General features: G+C 38.2%; 1 protein-coding gene across 1 annotated transcript in view; it reads right to left on the bottom strand.

Moving 5' to 3' along the window:
- The window catches only part of LOC141657771 (protein CELLULOSE SYNTHASE INTERACTIVE 1-like), a 468,470-nt gene that overhangs the window by 322,599 nt on the left and 125,427 nt on the right, over positions 1 to 20,444 (bottom strand). The gene's annotated exons all lie outside the window — the stretch shown is intronic.

Below are 20,444 nucleotides of genomic sequence, written 5' to 3'. Positions count from 1 at the left end.
ACCCACCTCCCCTTCCAAGTAATAATTACCTCCATATAGAGGTAATAATCCCTCCCTCACCTCCTCTTTCCACCCTCCACAACCACCACAAAGCACCAATCTCCTCCCATTTCTTCTTATTTTAGTTCTCATTACTCCCTTAATCATTACTCTCATCCCAAGCAAGCCCTTAAGAAAACGGGGCGGGATGAAAACGGGGCGGGATCAAGGGTAAAAAATGGTTTCAATAATTCTATGCAATTCTCAATATAATTAGGAGGGTGTTGGGTTTTCACAAATAATATCCTACAACCAGATGTATAGTAGTATTGTATTAACTGCCTTAAAGTTGTTGAGCTCTTACGCAAAGTTGTTGAGTTATTTTATAAAGTCATTGAGCTTAATAATTATTCTGTTAAACTCAACTTTGTATCATAACTCGATAATTTTGTTAGTAGCGCTCGATAACTTTATAACAAAGCTCAACTAAATTGAATCAGTTGTATATACAACTTGTTGTATAATACATTAATTGTTTGGTTTTAATGTTTAATTAGAGGCTTTTGAAATGGTGTTAATTCTAATTATACCTCAAATTCTCAATCCCTTAGAATTTCATATCAGCTTTCTTTTATGGGTATAAAACTATATTCCATCATGCTATAAACTTAGGACTCGTTTGATTGTCATAAGGAAATTAATTTCCCATGATTTTACAAAATATATGGATTGGCAAATTCATGTAATTTGCCCCAACACTCGTTTGGTTGACATTCAAGAGTTAAATTGACACAGAAGTTTCAAATTACCTAGAGGGGGGGCTACGTAATAAAACACCTCCATTATGAAGGAGTTGGCAATTCATGAGAAAAAAGAAAATCCCATGATTTTGGGTAACCAAATATCTCTCATTTTTCCAAATCATGAAATTTTCCAATTCACCGATTTTTATGAGGCAACTAACGAGGCCTTATAATGAACCAAACAAAAATAAGGAATGGATTTACAACCCCACTGGTATGATATTCCATTCCATTCTATAATGTTGAATCAAACGACCATTTAGTGTTATTTTGCCCATTCAAAAATGTTCATATATTGCTAATTTATTGCAATTGGTTTCTCTTGTGACGGACTAGGTAGCACGGACACTCCTCCTAAGTAGCCGTCCCGTGTCCGACACAATATCCGACACGCGGACACCCGACACTCGTCGGACACCTTTTTCCTAAACATGTTATAGTTTAGACGAGCAATAAAATGTCAAAAGAGATTAATTAGAAGATGGGTTTGGCTGAAAAATGAGAATTAGTTATAGTCAAGGTCAAAGTTACCTTCACTTATTTAAATTTAATATCAAATACATTAAAAAATAAAATCATTCGTTATTTATAACCATAAAATATATATTTTATTAAATTTAAATAGCGTGTCCCGTGTCCTAAATTTCATGGAATGCCGTATCACGTGTCCGTGTCCGTGTCCGTTTTGGTGCTACCTAGGTGACGGATCACAAATTATAACGGATAAAATGTGATCATTTTATGATAGAAATAAGTAACCAACCACATAATTTTATTTATGAGATAATTGTTATGAGTACATCTTGTCAAGAAATTATCTCAACCAAAAGTTTAAACTGATGGTTGGAGTCCCAAGATCAATTTTATACTCTAACATGCCCCCTCACGTGAATGCTCTTTGGCTTGGAGTGTGGATGCAACTTCAGGCCTCCCTATACCTGGTGTTAATATTCCACTTTAGAATTGAGAAGAGTGAGATTCGAACTCGTAACCTTTTGGTCACACTGCCTCTAATACCATGTTAGAAAACGAAGAGATTGATTTTGAGTGTGATGAATATTATTGCAAGGGAATAAAACTTTGTATAGTTTGCATGTACATATGAATTAAGGAAAGGCGAGATACTAATCTAAATATACCTAAACTAATTACAAGAGAAATATACATGAAGTAATGAGCAAGAAACTAATATCCAGAACTATAGACAAGATATTATTTACTAACACGACCCGCAAGATGGACGCCCCCGAGGACAGGCCAATATTGGAACGTAGATCATCATAACGAGGTCTCGGAAGAGGATTGGTAAGTAGGTTAGCAAGTTGATCATTACTAGCAATATGTTGAACACGTAGCTACTGGGATTGAACACATTCCCGAACAAAGTGAAACGCGATGACAACATATTTCATAAGAGAATGGAAAACATGATTAGCAAAGTAATGAATAGCCCCGAGATTGTCACAATAGATAACATGAGTCGTAGGAGAAGAAATGTCGAGGTCAAGAAGAAGAGATTGAACCCATCCGAGCTCAAAAGTAGTGTCTAGAATAGCACGGAACTCCGCTTTAGTAGTGGAATGAGTAAGAGTACGCTGCTTACCAGAAGACCAGGTGATCAGATTGCGGCCAAGATTTACAAAATAACCCGAAGTGGAAATGAAATCATCCTTATCCCCAGCCCAATCCGTGTCGCAATAGGCGTGAAGACGCAATGGAGAATTAGTATACAATTGAAGACCAACATCAAGAATACCATGAAGATATCGAAGAAGATGTTGGGGCTGGTGTCCTTTACAGTTAGTGCAAGGACTTCTAAATCTCTAAAAGGATCAAAGGGCATACTTTTGGTATTATTATCAGTTGATCCACGTTTATCAATAACGGTTGGCTTGCTAGATAAGTTTGACGTTATTGTCATACAGATGGCGGTGATCAACTGGTCCCTAAAAGTCACACCTATAGGATACGTTTGAGAGATGTGACGGTATGAAAATACAGTCATGTAGATGCCAAATTTGACTAACCAGTTAGTCTGAGTTATTTGACTAATAATTAGTCAAAATGTGATGTTGAGATATTTTATTTAATACGGATTAAATAATAATGGCTAAGGCGAATTAAGCAGTTAATTCGTAAATTGAATATAAGCGTTTTATATTTAATTAAATGTATATTGAATAAATTAATTATACCATATTGTCTTTGTCGGACATGTATTAATAATTCAACTAACCTGTATTATTAGTTGATGCTTTAATTACCGATAACCGATGACAATTTATAATTAAAAACACGTCGTATACGTTTTAGCAATTTGCGAACCAGACCATGAGCTAAAACTAAAAGGAAGTGGAAGCCCACTTCCCGAGTGAGCCCATGGTTGGCCGGCCAAGAGAGAACAAAAGAGAGGTTCTCCTCTCTTTTGTAACCTAATTCATTTTGATAAAAATTTTAGGGTTTTGAGAGACATTTTTCCTCTCTAAACCTAGATCTCTCATCTAAAGAAAAACTCACAAAAATAATCCTCTCAATATTGCAAGGCAATTAGAGGATTCATTCTAGCACGAGGGTATTTCTCAGACGATCTTGGGTGCATCATTTAGGAGGAGATCTACTTTGATCTCTCATTGCCATTTTGCACTAGGACCGAAGGTTAATTCTTGTGTTTTATCATTGTTCATTGTTTTTCGTTTATGACTATAAATCACGTATTAAATTTGCGTTATAATCCTATAATTAAAGGGTTTTATACGGATATTACCCCACAAGTGGTATCAGAGCGAGGTCACGTAAATTTTTCTATGTGATTTTCATCAAACGATTTTTGAATCGATGTATTTTTGATTAATTTTCATTCGGCTGAAAATTTTTACCTCTCGGCATTTTTTTTAATGCTGCGTTTTTTTTGTTTTGTTTTGTTGGGAACCGTGTCTTGTATACACGGTGTTGATTGTTCTTTGTTTTCATTTTGATCTTTGCATATTGTATTGTAATCGATATTCATTGCAATGTGTAAAAGATCTAACAAAGTGATTGCATAAAATTTCGTGTGGCATTATTTTGTCTTGAAAATTTTTTTGGATACCGTGTGTTTTTTAAATACACGGCCTGTTTTGTTTTGCCTCGTTATGCGTGCCACACAATTTTGTTAGATCGTTCGATCTCTTGTTTTCAATCATTCTTTACATGTTGTAATTTTAATCGATAATTATTGCAATATGTTAAAGATGTATCAATTGTAATTTCAATTCTATACGGATTAGATTAAATTACAATTGGGTTTTATCAAATCGTTCATTTTGATCTTTGATGCTCACGGTTGATTGAGCCGAGAATTTTTTTTTTGTTTTGTTCTATTGTTTGCTCTCGGCATTTCAGCAAAGGAAAAAAAAAAAAAATTCTTTCCTGGTACTGTTCACGTACAGCAGTGAGAAAAAAAAAATTTTTTTGGTTTTTTTTCCGGCCTTTATTGCATAATACGGATTTATGCACTCGCTTGATAGTGAAACGGTTCACCCACGTAAAATTAAGTTACTTTAAAACGATTTATAGTAACGGATTATCTCGGATTAAAATTAACTTGACTAAAGCGGTTTTGTCATATAATTTTAATTATCTTTGGTGGTTTAGATAAATTTAACATAATTACGGAATTATGTCACGAATAAATTTAAATTTTAGTTGATGCATTTTATTTATCGTTATTTTGAATGTTATGAATGCCTTTCATTACGTATTTATTTATTTTTGCAATCGGTTGTAACTTAGTGTGGCCTTAGTAGAACGTGTTACCGTAATGATGGAACACGATCTTGGTTGTATTTTGAGATCTCGTATCTCCATTTTTATTTCTTTTAATTACAGTTTTTAATTAGAATGTAAATAGGTTTATATTTTGTAATTTTTAATTGTAATTTTGAGAAGACCAAAGATGGAGAACCGGATGCTCACTCCCGCTACATGGATCAAGATGGAACATCAAGACAAGCTTCTCGGGTCCAACGGTGGATTCCAAAGTTGTTTTATGTTCTTTTTATTAGGATAGGCCACACTAGGAAATTTTTATTTACGTATTGCCTTCTTTTATTTATTTTCGTAACGATAATATGCATCATATTCCGCCTAAAAACCAAACCACCTAATTATTGCATGAAAACTGACACATATAGAGGTCACGAGTTAGTTTTCTTTGACATTCTTATGTCACATGATTATAAGCCATCACCCAAATTAATTCATTCACGCAGACGCTAGTTATTCGTTCACTTAATATGAATTATAATTTAGTTGATGGGATCTTCCTCGTATAAACAAAATTGAGAATAGTCTTTATAGGTCAAACTCCAATGAGTCCCTTCTTCGTCGGTAGACATAATATGACCCCTTCTACGTCGGGTAAGTTGGAACTGATTGACCTATTTTATCTCAACACTATGGTCACTAAATGCGATCCTGTGATTATGGTGGACTATAGATAGGATTTACGGAAATCTATCGACCAAGAGTTCTTACGGAAGAATTAGCTAAACAGTTGGCTTATCAATTTACAGAAATTGAGTCTTGGGATCACTTGTATCTTTCTTGAGGGAGATCAATTATGCAAGTGCGAGAGTCTACACGTTAAAATGAATTTTAAAATAGACTTAAATCACCTCGATGAGTTGCTTATTTCGTTCTTGTTTTTCTTTCTTTTCAGTGTAGATCACGAACTTTTAAAAGCGCTAATAACAAATGGCTGGTTCTCACCGACAACCCAATGCCAAGTGCCACATTGGACCGTGAGTCCGGCCGGATCTTCATGAATCGGATGAATCGGTCTACTCGATCGAAGAATGATGGATCAAACTTCGCGGGACCGGGAGGCGGCATTACGGAATCTTGCCGCTGGCGCCGACGGGAAGCTCAAATATCTATTAGAGCCCCTCCCGCAAACCCAGGTCCCACGGCTAGAGCTAATGAAATCGCCAAGTTTAACGATTTCGTCATGGAAGCGGGTGCGATTAAAAAAGTACTCATTTTTGCAATGGAATCCAATTTGCAGAAACGCTTCATAGCCCATGGTGCAAACAAGATTTTCACCACGCTCACTAAGGAATTCTCGAAAGCACCGAGAATCGTGACCTATGAGCATACCACTCGCTTCTTTGATGCGAGACTCCAGAAGGGCCAACCAGTTAGCCCACACATTCTCAGCATGATTGAAAATGTCGAGAAGCTGGAGACCTTTGATTGTAAAATCAGCGAGAACATCGTGATTGACCGCATGCTTCATTCACTCCACGATGGTTTTGCGCTCTTTAGAGCGAATTACTATATGAATGATTTGAAGAAAACTCCCCATGAACTGCACTCCCTTCTCGTACAGACCGAGAAGGACATGAAGTTCAGTGGGAGAATGAAACAGGATGTTCTCGTTGTGACAAACAAGGGGAGAGGTAAGGGCAAAGCTCAGGCAAACCTAACAGTAGGTAAACCGAAGTTCAAGAAGTCGGGTCCAGGTAAGAGTGGGCCTGGTGAGTCGAGCACCTCATCAGGCGCGACAAAGAGTAAGAATGAAAACATGGAATGCCATCATTGCCACAAGACTGGGCATTGGAGGCGTACATGTCCTGTTTATCATGAGGACTTAAAGGCACGTCGTGTTAAACCTGTTGGTATGTCTTTATCTTCTTCTACTTTTATTCATATGATTGAGATTAACCACGCAAGTTACGGAACTTGGGTACTTGATACTGGTTGTGGTTCTCATCTGTGTAATCATGTGCGGGGCTCGAAACATCGAACCCCTCGTAAAGGGTGAGGTGGACTGCGTGTCGGGAATGGAGCACGAGTGGCTGCCGTCTCGAGGGGAACATATGTGATCCACTTCCTAGCGGATTTGAGTTATTTTTATATAATGCTATTATGTACCAGTCTTTCGAAAAACATTATTTCGGTTTACGCACTTGATAAACTTGGTTTTTCATTTGTAATAGAGAATAATACTTGCATTTTCTCATTACACGATATGATTTATGGCAAGGCAGTCTCCATGAACGGAATTTATGTTTTAGATCAGACCACCGAAATATTACACGTAATGAATAAAAGGTTAAAGGTTGGTGACAAAGATCAAACGTATCTATGACACTGCCGTATGGGACACATTAATGAGAAACGCGTAAAAAGACTCATCAAGTATGGAGCTATCTCGGCCTTTGATTTTCAATCATTTGGCACGTGTGAATCATGTCTCATCGGTAAGATGACTCGTATTTCCTTCAAAGGTGTTGGAATGCGCGCTGCCGACCTATTAGGACTCATACACACGGATGTATGTGGACCTATGTCAATCACCGCACGAGAAGGCTATAGGTATTTCATCACTTTCACGGACGATTTAAGTAGATATGGCTATGTCTACTTAATGAAGCACAAAAGTGAATCCTTTGAGAAATTCAAAGAATACCGAGAATAGGGTATGAGAACCTATTGGGTAGAAAGATTAAAACACTACGTTCGGATCGTGGTGGCGAGTATCTTTCTCACGAGTTTGATCAACACCTTAAAGACGGTGGGATTGCCTTACGTTAACTCCACCGGAACACCTCGGTTGAATGGTGTGTCCGAACGGAGAAATCGAACACTACTTGATATGGTTCGATCCATGATGAGTCACACCGTGTTGCCCGACTCATTATGGGGTTATGCTCTTACATCATTTTGCTCTAATACTTAACCGAAGTCCGTCTAAAGTGTTGACAAGACTCCATATGAACTATGGAAGGGAACGGTCCCTAACTTGTCCTTTATACGGGTTTGGGGCTGCGAGGCTTATGTCAAGTGGAGACACGAGGATAAGCTCGGCCCGCGATCGGTCAAGACATACTTTATAGGTTATCCTAAAGGAACACTTGGTCATTACTTCTATTCGCCAACCGAACAACGTGTTTTTGTTGCGGCTAGTGCGACATTCTTGGAGAAGGAATTTCTCGAGAATGCCAAGAGTGATAGAACCTTCGACCTGTCGGAGATTACAGAACCAAATACCGGGCAACCATTGGAGGAATCAATTCCTACAATCCCGGCTGCGGTGAATATTCCTGAGGAACCAAGGAGGCCGGGAAGAGTCTCTATTCCTCCGGATAGATACATTGGTATGGTCGAGGAACATGACATAGATGACATTCTACTCTTAATGAGTAGTGAACCCGCAACCTATAAAGGTGCCATGACTAGTTCTGACTCAAAGCTATGGCTTGAGGCCATGCAATCCGAGATGGACTCCATGTATGAGAACAACGTGTGGGATCTTGTTGACTTACCTGCTAAGGTTCGTCCCCTTCAATGCAAATGGCTTTACAAGATAAAGCATTCTGTGGAAGGTCAACAAGATATCTACAAAGCACGACTAGTTGCTAAAGGTTTCACCCAAGTGCCAGGTTTGCACTACGATGAAATTTTCGCACCCGTAGTCATGCTGCGTTCCATTCGGATTATCTTAGCGATTGCCGCTTTTCATGACTATGAAATTTGGCAAATGGATGTGAAAACCGCCTTCTTAAACGGTTTTTTGGAGGAAGAGTTGTACATGGTACAACCCGAAGGTTTCGTCGATCCAGAACATCCTAAGAAAGTGTGCAAGCTTAAGCGTTCCATTTATGGACTTAAGCAAGCATCTCGGAGTTGGAATCATCGCTTCGACCAAGTGATTAAAGAAAATGGATTTACTCGATCGGTCGAGGAACCATGTCTATATATCAAGTCGAGTGGGAGCAAGATTGTTTTCTTAATATTGTATGTTGACGACATACTCCTGATTGGGAATGACATACCTCTCTTAACTTCGGTGAAAGTATGGTTGAAAAACCATTTCCAGATGAAAGATCTGGGTGAGGCACAAAGAATTCTGGGCATCCGTATCTATCGAGATAGATCACGACGGATGTTATCTCTCGATCGGAGTCTTACATAGACAAAGTCCTAGAGAGATTCAGCATGACTAACTCCAAGAAGGGGTTTCTTCCTATGGCTCCAGGGGTGCATTTGAGCAAGTCTCAGGCACCAGAGACACCGGAAGAGAAAGAGCGCATGACACGGATTCCTTATGCATCGGCTATAGATCAATCATGTATGCCATGATATGCACACGTCCCGACGTGGCATATGCATTGAGTATGATAAGTCGATTCCAACAAAGATCCAGGTGAATCACATTGGTTTGTCAAGAACATTCTTAAGTACCTACGGAGGACTAAAGATTGGGCATTGACTTATGGAGGCCCTCAAAAGCTATGTGCAACCGGTTACGCAGATGCTAGCTTCCAAACGGATCGAGATGACTCGAAATCTCAGTCTGGATTCGTTTTTACTCTTCAATGGCGCTGCATCAGTGGAAGAGTTCCAAACAAAGTTACTGTTACAGATTCTACGATCGAGTCCGAGTACTATGCCGCGTCCGAAGCTACAAAGGAAGCGATATGGATGCGTCAATTCTTACATGGGCTATCCGTAGTGCCTAGTTCGAATGACCCGATCACCATCTATTGCGACAATAGTGGTGCCATCTTCCAAGCTAAGGAGCCAAAGTCTAGCAACAAGTCTAGACATGTACAACGGAAAGCTCATCTAATCCGAGATTACGTGGAGCAAAAGGAAGTAGTGATAGAAAAGATTGCTACGAGATGATAACATAGCGAGATCCTCTCACTAAACCATTACGACAAGATAAGCATGAAGGGCACGTTAATTCCATGGGAATTAAACGTGTTCCTAAGTTGTAGTACTCTTTTATGGATTAGATTCATTCCCTTTTGTACTCTATACGACATCATCGTTTTGATATTTATATATTTTGTTTTTCATGTGGAATTGTGCGACAATTTTTGAACACCACAAAGTGAACTGAACAAACATTATATTTTAGTCCTTAATTGCCCACATGAGCTGATAACTCTGGCAATTATTTTGTGACGTTGGTTGATGGTGGGTTCAACGAGCCATAAGTCAACCGGTTGATTGACCAATCACAGAGGCGATTTATACGGATATTTCGTAGGACACAATTGTGACATCGACGTGGAGTCCTAAATGTTTTATAACATTCGGTGCCCGGTCGTGGATAGGACTTCCATGGTGATCCTAAGAGTCGATTCTTTTGACTATCGATTGTCTCTTGAGACTAAGGCGGATTTTGGGTGACTTTGGTTTCTTTCTCACGGTCATCCGTAACAGGGGGCCAAGTAGATTTTTCCTGGGTCATTTCATGTTGTGCTTAGATCGGCAGGAGTCGAGTTGAAGGAAATATTCAGCCTTTATCAGGTACTCGATATTTCTCGGGGCCACTCGAGGAGTCAGAATCGAAATGCATGGCCATGCTCGGACACGGATTCGTTTTATCGATTAAGTTACTCTCTAGTGGGAAACCACTCTTGATCCGGATCGATTGTAAAAATACGACCTTTGCGGATCCGGATCGCAAATTGTTTTACATTGAGTGGGAGAAATTTTAAATGAATATGAGAATCGGTTATCGCACATACACTTGTACGGACAAGTGGGAGTTTGTTGATTTGTGTCCTCCGATTAGTGCGGATAACGTCATTGCACATACACTTGTACGGACAAGTGGGAGCTTGTTGGGGCTGGTGTCCTTTACAGTTAGTGCAAGGACTTCTAAATCTCTAAAAGGATCAAAGGGCATACTTTTGGTATTATTATCAGTTGATCCACGTTTATCAATAACGGTTGGCTTGCTAGATAAGTTTGACGTTATTGTCATACAGATGACGGTGATCAACTGGTCCCTAAAAGTCACACCTATAGGATACGTTTGAGAGATGTGACGGTATGAAAATACAGTCATGTAGATGCCAAATTTGACTAACCAGTTAGTCTGAGTTATTTGACTAATAATTAGTCAAAATGTGATGTTGAGATATTTTATTTAATACGGATTAAATAATAATGGCTAAGGCGAATTAAGCAGTTAATTCGTAAATTGAATATAAGCGTTTTATATTTAATTAAATGTATATTGAATAAATTAATTATACCATATTGTCTTTGTCGGACATGTATTAATAATTCAACTAACCCGTATTATTAGTTGATGCTTTAATTACCGATAACCGATGACAATTTATAATTAAAAACACGTCGTATACGTTTTAGCAATTTGCGAACCAGACCATGAGCTAAAACTAAAAGGAAGTGGAAGCCCACTTCCCGAGTGAGCCCATGGTTGGCCGGCCAAGAGAGAACAAAAGAGTGGTTCTCCTCTCTTTTGTAACCTAATTCATTTTGATAAAAATTTTAGGGTTTTGAGAGACATTTTTCCTCTCTAAACCTAGATCTCTCATCTAAAGAAAAACTCACAAAAATAATCCTCTCAATATTGCAAGGCAATTAGAGGATTCATTCTAGCACAAGGGTATTTCTCAAACGATCTTGGGTGCATCATTTAGGAGGAGATCTACTTTGATCTCTCATTGCCATTTTGCACTAGGACCGAAGGTTAATTCTTGTGTTTTATCATTGTTCATTGTTTTTCGTTTATGACTATAAATCACGTATTAAATTTGCGTTATAATCCTATAATTAAAGGGTTTTATACGGATATTACCCCACAGAAGATGCTTAACGGCGTATCAATGCAAATCAGTGGGAGAAGCCAAGAATTGAGCCAGTTCATTTACTGTGAAAGAAATATCAGGACGAGTGAGAGTGAGATCCTGGAGTGCGCCAATAATAGCACGATAATCAGTAGGGTTAGAGAGCGGCTGACCATCATGACGACACAAGGGAGGATGCGAAGTAGTAGGAGTCGGAAGCTGATTTGATTCATGCATCTTATGACGTTCTAATAAATCAAGAATATACTTCGATTGAGTGAGTAATGAACCATCGGAATTGGGCAACACTTTCACAACCTAAAATAAGATAGAGGATCCTGGTCCTTAAGTGAGAAGCGAGTAGAATGAGTGTGAATAAATTCCTGTAAATAAAAGGTAGACGGACTTGTAACAACAATATCATCAACATAAACCAATAAGTAAATAGGAGAAGACGAAGTAGAACAAAGAAACCGAGACAGATCAGAAGGAGAGGAACGAAAACCATAAGAAAGCAGGCCGGATTTGAGTTCATTATACCAAGTTCATGGAGCTTGCTTTAGACCGCATATCGACTTTGAGAGTAAGCGTATGTGAGACGAAGAACCTTTATCAACAAAACCAAGCGGCTAGGCCATATAAACCGTGTCGTAAAGAGACTCTTGAAGAAAGGCATTATTGACGTCGAGTTGGCGAATGGGTCAACGATTACCGACGGCAAGAGAAAGAAGAAAATAGACAGTAGTAGGCTTAACAACTGGGCTAAAAGTCTATGAATAATCATGACCCGGACGTTGGGTGAAACCCTCAGCAACTAAACGAGCCTTATACTTTTGGATTAAGTTATCATGATTACATTTAATCCTGACACACCCATTTACAACCAACAACTATATTTCGGTTAGGGGAGGAAAAGACAAGAGTCTAGCTTTTGTTATTATAGAGGGCAGTTTATTCGTCAAGCATAACCTGACTCCAATGGGGAATAGACAAGGCTTATTTACTTTGACAAACATAAGGAGACTGCGAAGAAGACACAGTAGCAACCTTTGCATACTTCGGGCTAGGTTTGTGAATGTTGTTCAAGAGTCTAGTGGTGATAGTGCGAGTGGGAGGAGGAGGATGGATTTGATGAACCGTAATTGAGGGAGGGGAAGTGACGGGAGAGGACGTTGGTGAGGCAGGTGAGGGGAGTATACAGATGCAAGGGAGGAGTCGAGTGAGGAAGGGGAAGCAGGAGTAATATGTAATACTACGGTTTTATGAGCCTCTGGGTACTCTATCGAGTGGGCCTTACGCTGTCGAGTAAGGGTGTTTTGCTTTTTAAAATAGTTTCTGACCTGTAGGGTACTCGATCGAGTAGCCTTGGTACTCGATCGAGTAGGCGGCACTCGATCGAGTACGTCAGTTACTCGATCGAGTGGCTCGGTTTACGGGTAATATTTTGTCGGGTTTTGTTAATGATGCGAGATAAGTATAAAAGGTTATCCGTCACTTTTCTTAGTTTCTTTTATCTATTCTAAAACCTAAGTGAGGAGAAAAGGAGCTACGTAGTATGTCTGTCATCGCATCATTAGCAAATCCCGGAGCTAGAGGTGTTGGATTTCATCGTTCTTTACACCGTTGTGATCCTTGTGTCGAGGGTAAGCTTTACATATAATTTTTATACTGTTTTGTTAAAGTTGGTTAAACCCTAATTTTGGGATTTGGGGTTTTCTATGTTTTGTTGATGTTAGATTGTGATTATATGATTATGTGTATAGGAGGAGAGTTCATAGAAGAAAGATTTTGAGACAGCTGCTAGATCGTCTGAATAGTGATTGCATTCCAGGTAGGGTTTTTCTACTCAGTATTAGTCCCATAATGTGTTGGTGGTGATTTGTGATTGTTGATTGTTATCATACGAGTATTGTGACGATTGTTGGTTTTGATTGTTGTTTAGTAGTTGTGATTGTTTGTATCTGTTTGTGTTCTTCGGTGTGCGTCCCTGGCTGAGTGGAGTCACTTGCGGGAATGGCTTTACGCCCATTATTCGCCTTCTGTGGAACCCGCCACATAAGGGATGTGCACATTAATGGATTTGGGTTTATCGCTCGACGAAGATGAGCGGGGATTAGGTGGGAACGGCTGCGGTCCCCCACTGGCGGCGTGGAGTGACCTGTTGCGATGGGCACTCTGGCAGGGCTACACACTTTAGTGTGTAGTCGATGATTGTGGAGTTGGTGATGGAGTTCGGAGTATATCTGTGACGATTGAGCTGTGTTGTTTGTTGTGTTGTTGGATTATATAAATTGTGTGATTAGTACTGACCCCGTTTAAATGTTTTAAAAACTGTGGTGATCCATTCGGGGGTGGTGAGCAGTTATTGAGCAGGTATGATATGACGCGTATGGGATAGCTGGGATGAGTCATCACGTGGCAGTTAGAAGTCTTCCATTTTGTGTCGACGATGTTTTATAGCTTTGATAGTTTTAGCGAGAGACCGTCTGAGAATCTTGTAATTCAGTTTTGCAGTTTTGGTTTTGATCATGTAATCACTTTAAACTATATTGTTATTTAAATTATGTTTCTTCATTGTCATTTGATTATCATTGCCTCGGTTAACCGAGATGGTAGCACTTCCATGCCTTAAGTGGTCCTGGTAAGGCACTTGGAGTATGGGGGTGTTACAAAATGGTATCAGAGCGACGATCCTGAAACCTGTAACCAATGAACCTAATGAATATAGGGAGTCAAATAAAATGAACCCGGGGTAGAAGTTGTAGGAGCTAATGCAAAGACTTGGGAGACGTCCTAAAGTCGCGAACTCGCCCTACAATTTTGAACCGGTCACTATGGGATATGTGTCGGGATCGTTATGTGCTTATTGTGTGCTTTGTGTATCTATATAGTAGTATGTTGTATGAATTGATGGATGCATGCATGTGGAGGATGGGAGATCTGAGTTGAAAGATGATGATGACGTGAATTGTATGTTGGTTGATTGTAAAGCATGAAAGTATAATAATTGATATATATAATTTGGCATGTTATAATTATGAAAGGAAAAGTGTTTTGTTTATATATATATAAAGCGATGCGTAAGTATATATGTTGTTGTAGTCGTTTTGAGTAAGAGTATAGAAAGTTGGGAGTGTGAATTAAACATGTGTTGGGTGAATATGTTGAACGAATATGGTGGATAAATATGTGGCATGATGGATGAATTAGTGGAAAAAGATGAATAATCGTTGTATGATAATATGATTTATGATTAATCATGTTATATAATGAAAGTTATTTTATAATGTAGTTATGCTAGTAACATGTGAATAGGGGACTTGATGTCATGTATTTGTGATTTTGTTTACGAAAAGTGATAGAATAAAAGCATGTGGGTAAGTCATGATTGGCAAGTTAAATAAATTATGTGCATGATGAATGTTGTTGCTTTGCTTTCGAAAATAGTAACATGTGATTGGGACTACTGGTTTTATGAGTATTGGGTTGTTTTTGTTTACCTTGTTGCCGTTTAAGTTGTTTGGAAGTAAAATCAAGTAGTTGTGTTTTTCGATTATAAAGAGGTTGTCTTTAAACTGTTATAACTTGATATGTATAAATTATTTTAATGTGATTCCAATTGGAGGTGATAGCGTGTTCTTTTAAGATTCTAACGATAGGTCACACGCTCAAAACGACCAAGAAACGAGTGAGTTATGACCGTTTTACAAAAACTGGACAGTGCTGAGAAATGCAGGTACTCGATCGAGTGGCCCACACTCGATCGAGTGCACCTTGGTACTCGATCGAGTACTCCTTACTCGATCAAGTAGCCCCGGATAATTTGTTATACGTGTCTCTGACTTTCACCTACTCGATCGAGTAAGTCATTTACTCGATCGAGTGGCTTGTACTCGATCTAGTGACCCCTATTTTGGGTCATATGCTTATCTTTTGACTCCGTTGCATATTATGTTTAATTCAAAGGTGTTATTTTACTTCTTTATGCATTGTTTTACATGTATGTTGGTCTTGACGCGTAAGTTACCCAATCTTGTGGTGTAGTGAGTGGCACCTGTGGTGAGTATGAATTCGGTGGGAGGACATGAGTTATATGTGGTTGCGATAGATAGTGGAAAAATAAAGGGAAGATCGTTATGGCTTAATTGAGACATAGAGCATATTTTCTGAGATGAGATGAGATGAGTGATATGATTGTGTGTTGAGTAACGTAAAAGTAAGTGAATATGGGCAAGGGGTAATGTGAGTCTAAGGAACGTGAGAATGAAAGGATTGAGAGTAAGGATGTGGATAGTGGCAACTTGAGATGTGTGAAGAATTATGGAGGGAGATGGTTAGGAGTCTTGTGGGTTAAGAATATACATAGTGAAAGTTCGTTTTAAAGGGGTTGAGAAGAGTGGTATATAGTGAACTTTGTGGAGACATGTCGCGAGATGGATTTGTAGACAGTGAGTGAGTTTGGGAGATTTGGTTTATTAAGAGGTGAAACTACTGTGGGATTTCCTTGGGCAATTAACGGTATGAAAGGAATTTTGATTTCTAGAGATGTACAAAGGAGATGCAATTGTTTGAACAGTGAACGTTGATTTTATGGATAGTGTGACACCCTTAAATCTAGCCTTAACTAATTACGTAAATTCTACAGAAAAACTGGTAGGATATGTTTGTAAATGGTTCAACTAGTCAAAAACCTGCAATTTCAAAAAATTTTCTTCCTAAACCATTCACAACCAATCCAACTCAAGAAGAGTGTCAAAAACCCTGCAAAAGCTGATAAACTAATTTACATACATAACCAAAGACGCGGAAATATAAGGATACAAACCAACATAGAAAAGGGAGACATATGTCCCTTCAAATTATATACAAAACCAAAAGGAAAAGGTTTACTAAAAGAATAGCCAAACTAGGTCCAAGGTTCCTTGCTCACTAGCTCGTCTGTGACCCCAACAAAGCATCAACAACCTGTCAATCGCATTTTATACAAACACGAAAGCCACAATTCAGTGGGGAGTAACTTCGAGTCCTCCCAGCCACGAATCGTCAAAATTAATGTAACATGTAGTACAACATGTAAACAATATGATAAACAATGTAATTATCATGTAAATCTAACCTATGACCCCTAAACTGACCAAACTAAACTATCATGTGAATCATATAATTCAAATAGTAATCCAAACTTTATCAACTGTAACCGGCTTACATCTCACCTATTACAGTTCATAAAATCACCATACAAGAAAGGGCAATATATCAAAGACAGGCATAAGTTCTTAGCACGGTCAATAGTCACTTTGTAACTCGAGTCTATACCACGAGGTAGGGAAGGTAATCGAACCGGTATCTTGGCTCAGCGGTTAATATTAATAAAACATGGCCAAGAGACAACACAACCCTAGCCTAAAATCTGCGCAGACCTAGACATGCTGTGACACCCTTAAATCTAGCCTTAGTTATATACGTAAATTCTACGGAAAAACTGGTAGGATATGTTTGTAAATGGTTCAACTAGTCCAAAAACCTGCAATTTCAAAAAAAATTTCTAACTAAACCATTCACAACCAATTCCAACTCAAGAAGAGTGTCAAAAACCCTGCAACAACTGATAAACTAATTTACATGCCATAGCTGAATAGAAAGTAGAATGATACAAACCCAAAATAGAAAAAGGGAGACATATGTCCCTTCAAATAATATACAAACCAAAAGATAAAAGGTTTACTATAATAATAGCCAAAAACTAGGTCCAAGGTTCCTTGCTCACTAGCTCGTCTGTGACCCCAACTAAGCATCAACAACCTGTCAATCGCATTTTATACAAACACGAAAGCCACAATTCAGTGGGGAGTAACTTCGAGTCCTCCCAGCCACGAATCGTCAAAATTAATGTAACATGTAGTAAAACATGTAAGCAATATGATAAACAATGTAATTATCATGTAATTCTGACCTATGACCCCTAACTGACCAACTAAACGATCATGTGAATCATATAATTCAAATAGTAATCCAAACTTTATCAACTGTAACCGGCTTACATCTCACCTATTACAGTTCATAAAATCACCATACAAGAAAGGGCAATATATCAAAGACAGGCATAAGTTCTTAGCACGGTCAATAGTCACTTTGTAACTCGAGTCTATACCACGAGGTAGGGAAGGTAATCGAACCGGTATCTTGGCTCAGCGGTTACTATTAAGAAAACATGGCCAAGAGACAACACAACCCTAGCCTAAAATCTGCGCAGACCTAGACATGCGGATACACACCACCGCACCCAAGACCCACAACTTTTTTTAAAACAAAGTGAAGTGAGTACCCTAAGGACACCACCGAAGGGTTGGCTAGTACTTAAGCTGACCCCATACTATCAAAATAAGTACCTGAGGTCATGCCCCAACTTGGATAAACATCCACTAGTCAGGAACACAAAGGCTATCAAGCAGTGAACATATACTCGTAAAAGACTATAAAGACCTATCTATGATGGAGGCCGAAATACTCACCTAGGACCTAGTCACTAGTCACAAACTTGAATATTTTAGCCCACACCACACATGACTCACCACACAAGTCAGGTAAGACACCCACTTAACCTTAAGAGGGCAAAAGGTCCTACTTATCAATATAAATTCTAGCATTCTATCATGTGAAAGGCTTATAATGTCTATTTACAACATACAATCCCAACAGTTCCTCAATAAGAATTCAATACTAACTTCCAATTCTAGCAATTTTAACAATATTAAAGGCTTTAGGGGAATCTAGGGCCATTACTACAAAATAAGAAGCTATTTAAATTCAACTAACTAAATAAGAAGCTATTTAAATTCAACTAATTACACATGTGAAATAGAGATATAATAAATGGCCTAAAACAAGAAAAAGGCCGATTATCTAATTCATTCAACCGAATTTTTACCCGCAACCTGACCCTGCGACAGGTACGGGTCAAATTGCGGCTGACCAATCACTCAATTAACTGACATCGCATCAGTTAAAGGGACTAAGGCTCAGTTTTCGGCACAACCAACAAAACATTACAATTATCGCTATAAAATTCATTTTGAGCCTATTAATTACAATTTCCTTTTGTAAACTACCCTAACATGTGATAATTATTAATATAAGCACAATTTTACCATTAACATATTTTTTTATTACTAGATTGATTCAATTCAAATTACTACCCTTTTGTTACTTATTCTATTCTAATATTAATTAACCCGAAAAGACCAAGATTGTACGAAAACCCGCGAAACAAGCACGGACCGACCCGGGCCAACCGTGGGCTAGCCGTGGGCCTGCCACGGCCTGCCACGGCCTGCCGGCCTGCTGCCCGTCACCCTATACCTCTTAATTTTCCGTTTTTTCTTCATTTTAACTCGTTTTAACATCATTCAATCATTAATTAATCGTTCCATTACTAATATCCTAACTTAAACTAACCAAAAGGCTTAAATTAAGCATGCATGCAACCATATTTTAACATGTGAAAATTATTACTTAAACCAAAAATCACAAAACATCCAAAACAACAAAGATTGTGACGATCTTTCGTCGAGTAACTCGAAATATGTTACCTTAAGCTAGAAAAAGAGCAATTAACACCTTGAAAACCCAAACCCTAACGACACTAGCCGCTATCCTCTACAATATACGAGTCCCCGAACTCGTCTTACAATCCTTCACCTAAATAAACAATTAAAACACAAAAATTAAGCAAAAATACCGAATTTCCGAAAATTGGTCTTAAAATAACTTAATGAAAATTGAAATTAGAACATACTATGTTGTAGATCGTGGCGAGGGATTAGGAAAGGTAAATTATGCGAAAAACGGACTAGTAACGAAGAAATTGTGACGATTTTGCTTGAGTTTTTATATAAAATGGAGTTTGGAAACTTAAGGATGAAGAACAAGGCAAAAATCAGAAAAAGAGAAAGAGAGGGAGAGGGGATGCCGCGTGAGGGAGAAGAAAGGAGGAAAAAGGGAGTGCGGGATTTTTAGTCGGGATTTTTACGAGTCGGTTTTGACTCGTTTCAATAATAATTAAATCCGTAAGTCAAACGCAAATTCCGTCAAGTCCAAAGTCTTTAAACACGAGATTACAATAAAATTGAGTATTCATACGACCCATTTCCAAATTCGTTTACCCAACGTTCAAACGAATTGTCATTTTCCCCCCGATACGCCCTTATTTCGAAATAAAAGATTTTACACGATTTAAACTATTTTTAAACATTTCAAAATTATCAAAATAAATACTTTTCTTCAAAATATAATAAAATTATATTTCTTTGAATTATTTTTACTTTAAATACATTATTGTCAAATTTTACTTGATTAATTAATTATTTTCGAAACATATTAACGGTCCGAAATTTACGGGGCGTTACAATCACCCCTCCTTTTAAAAAGTTTCGCCCTCGAAACTTAGAAGGAGAAATTATAGTTATAAGAAAATATAGGTATCTTTTCAATGAAACGGTGATACTCTTGTTGATCAGACAAGAACATCCATATTCATATCAAGATATAAAAATATTTCTACACCAATAAATGAGAAAACCCATTATTGGGACGTCACCAACAACGAGATTCAACATTCACTAATGTTAAAACCATTGAAAATCATAAAAGCATTTTCAAACTTTTAGTTTAAAATTCTATAGTAAGAATACTATCTTTACTAAATATGATTATACAAGTCTTAGAAACTCGGAAAAAGAGTAAGAAAAAGAATACCTTACGAGAATAATTCAGGATATTTAGCTAACATAGAAGCTTCAGTCTCCCAAGTCTCTTCTTCGACATTTCCACAACGCCAAAGAACTCGGACTAGAGGTACAACTTTGCTCCTAAGTTGCTTGTTGGCTTTGTCAAGAATCCGAATTGGCCTTTCTTCAACCACCAAGTTAGGCTCCAATTCAAGAATCTCTTCTTGGATTATATGACTAGGGTCACTAATGTACTTCCTCAATTGAGAAACATGGAAGACATTGTGAACCTTGCTCAGATTTGGGGGCAATTCTAAACGGTAAGCAACAGGACCAATCTT

This window comes from Silene latifolia, chromosome 5 (assembly GCF_048544455.1).
Source record: "Silene latifolia isolate original U9 population chromosome 5, ASM4854445v1, whole genome shotgun sequence".
NCBI classification, from domain to species: domain Eukaryota; kingdom Viridiplantae; phylum Streptophyta; class Magnoliopsida; order Caryophyllales; family Caryophyllaceae; genus Silene; species Silene latifolia.
Note: the sequence above shows the minus strand (reverse complement) of the source record. Positions and strands in the feature narration are given on the sequence as shown.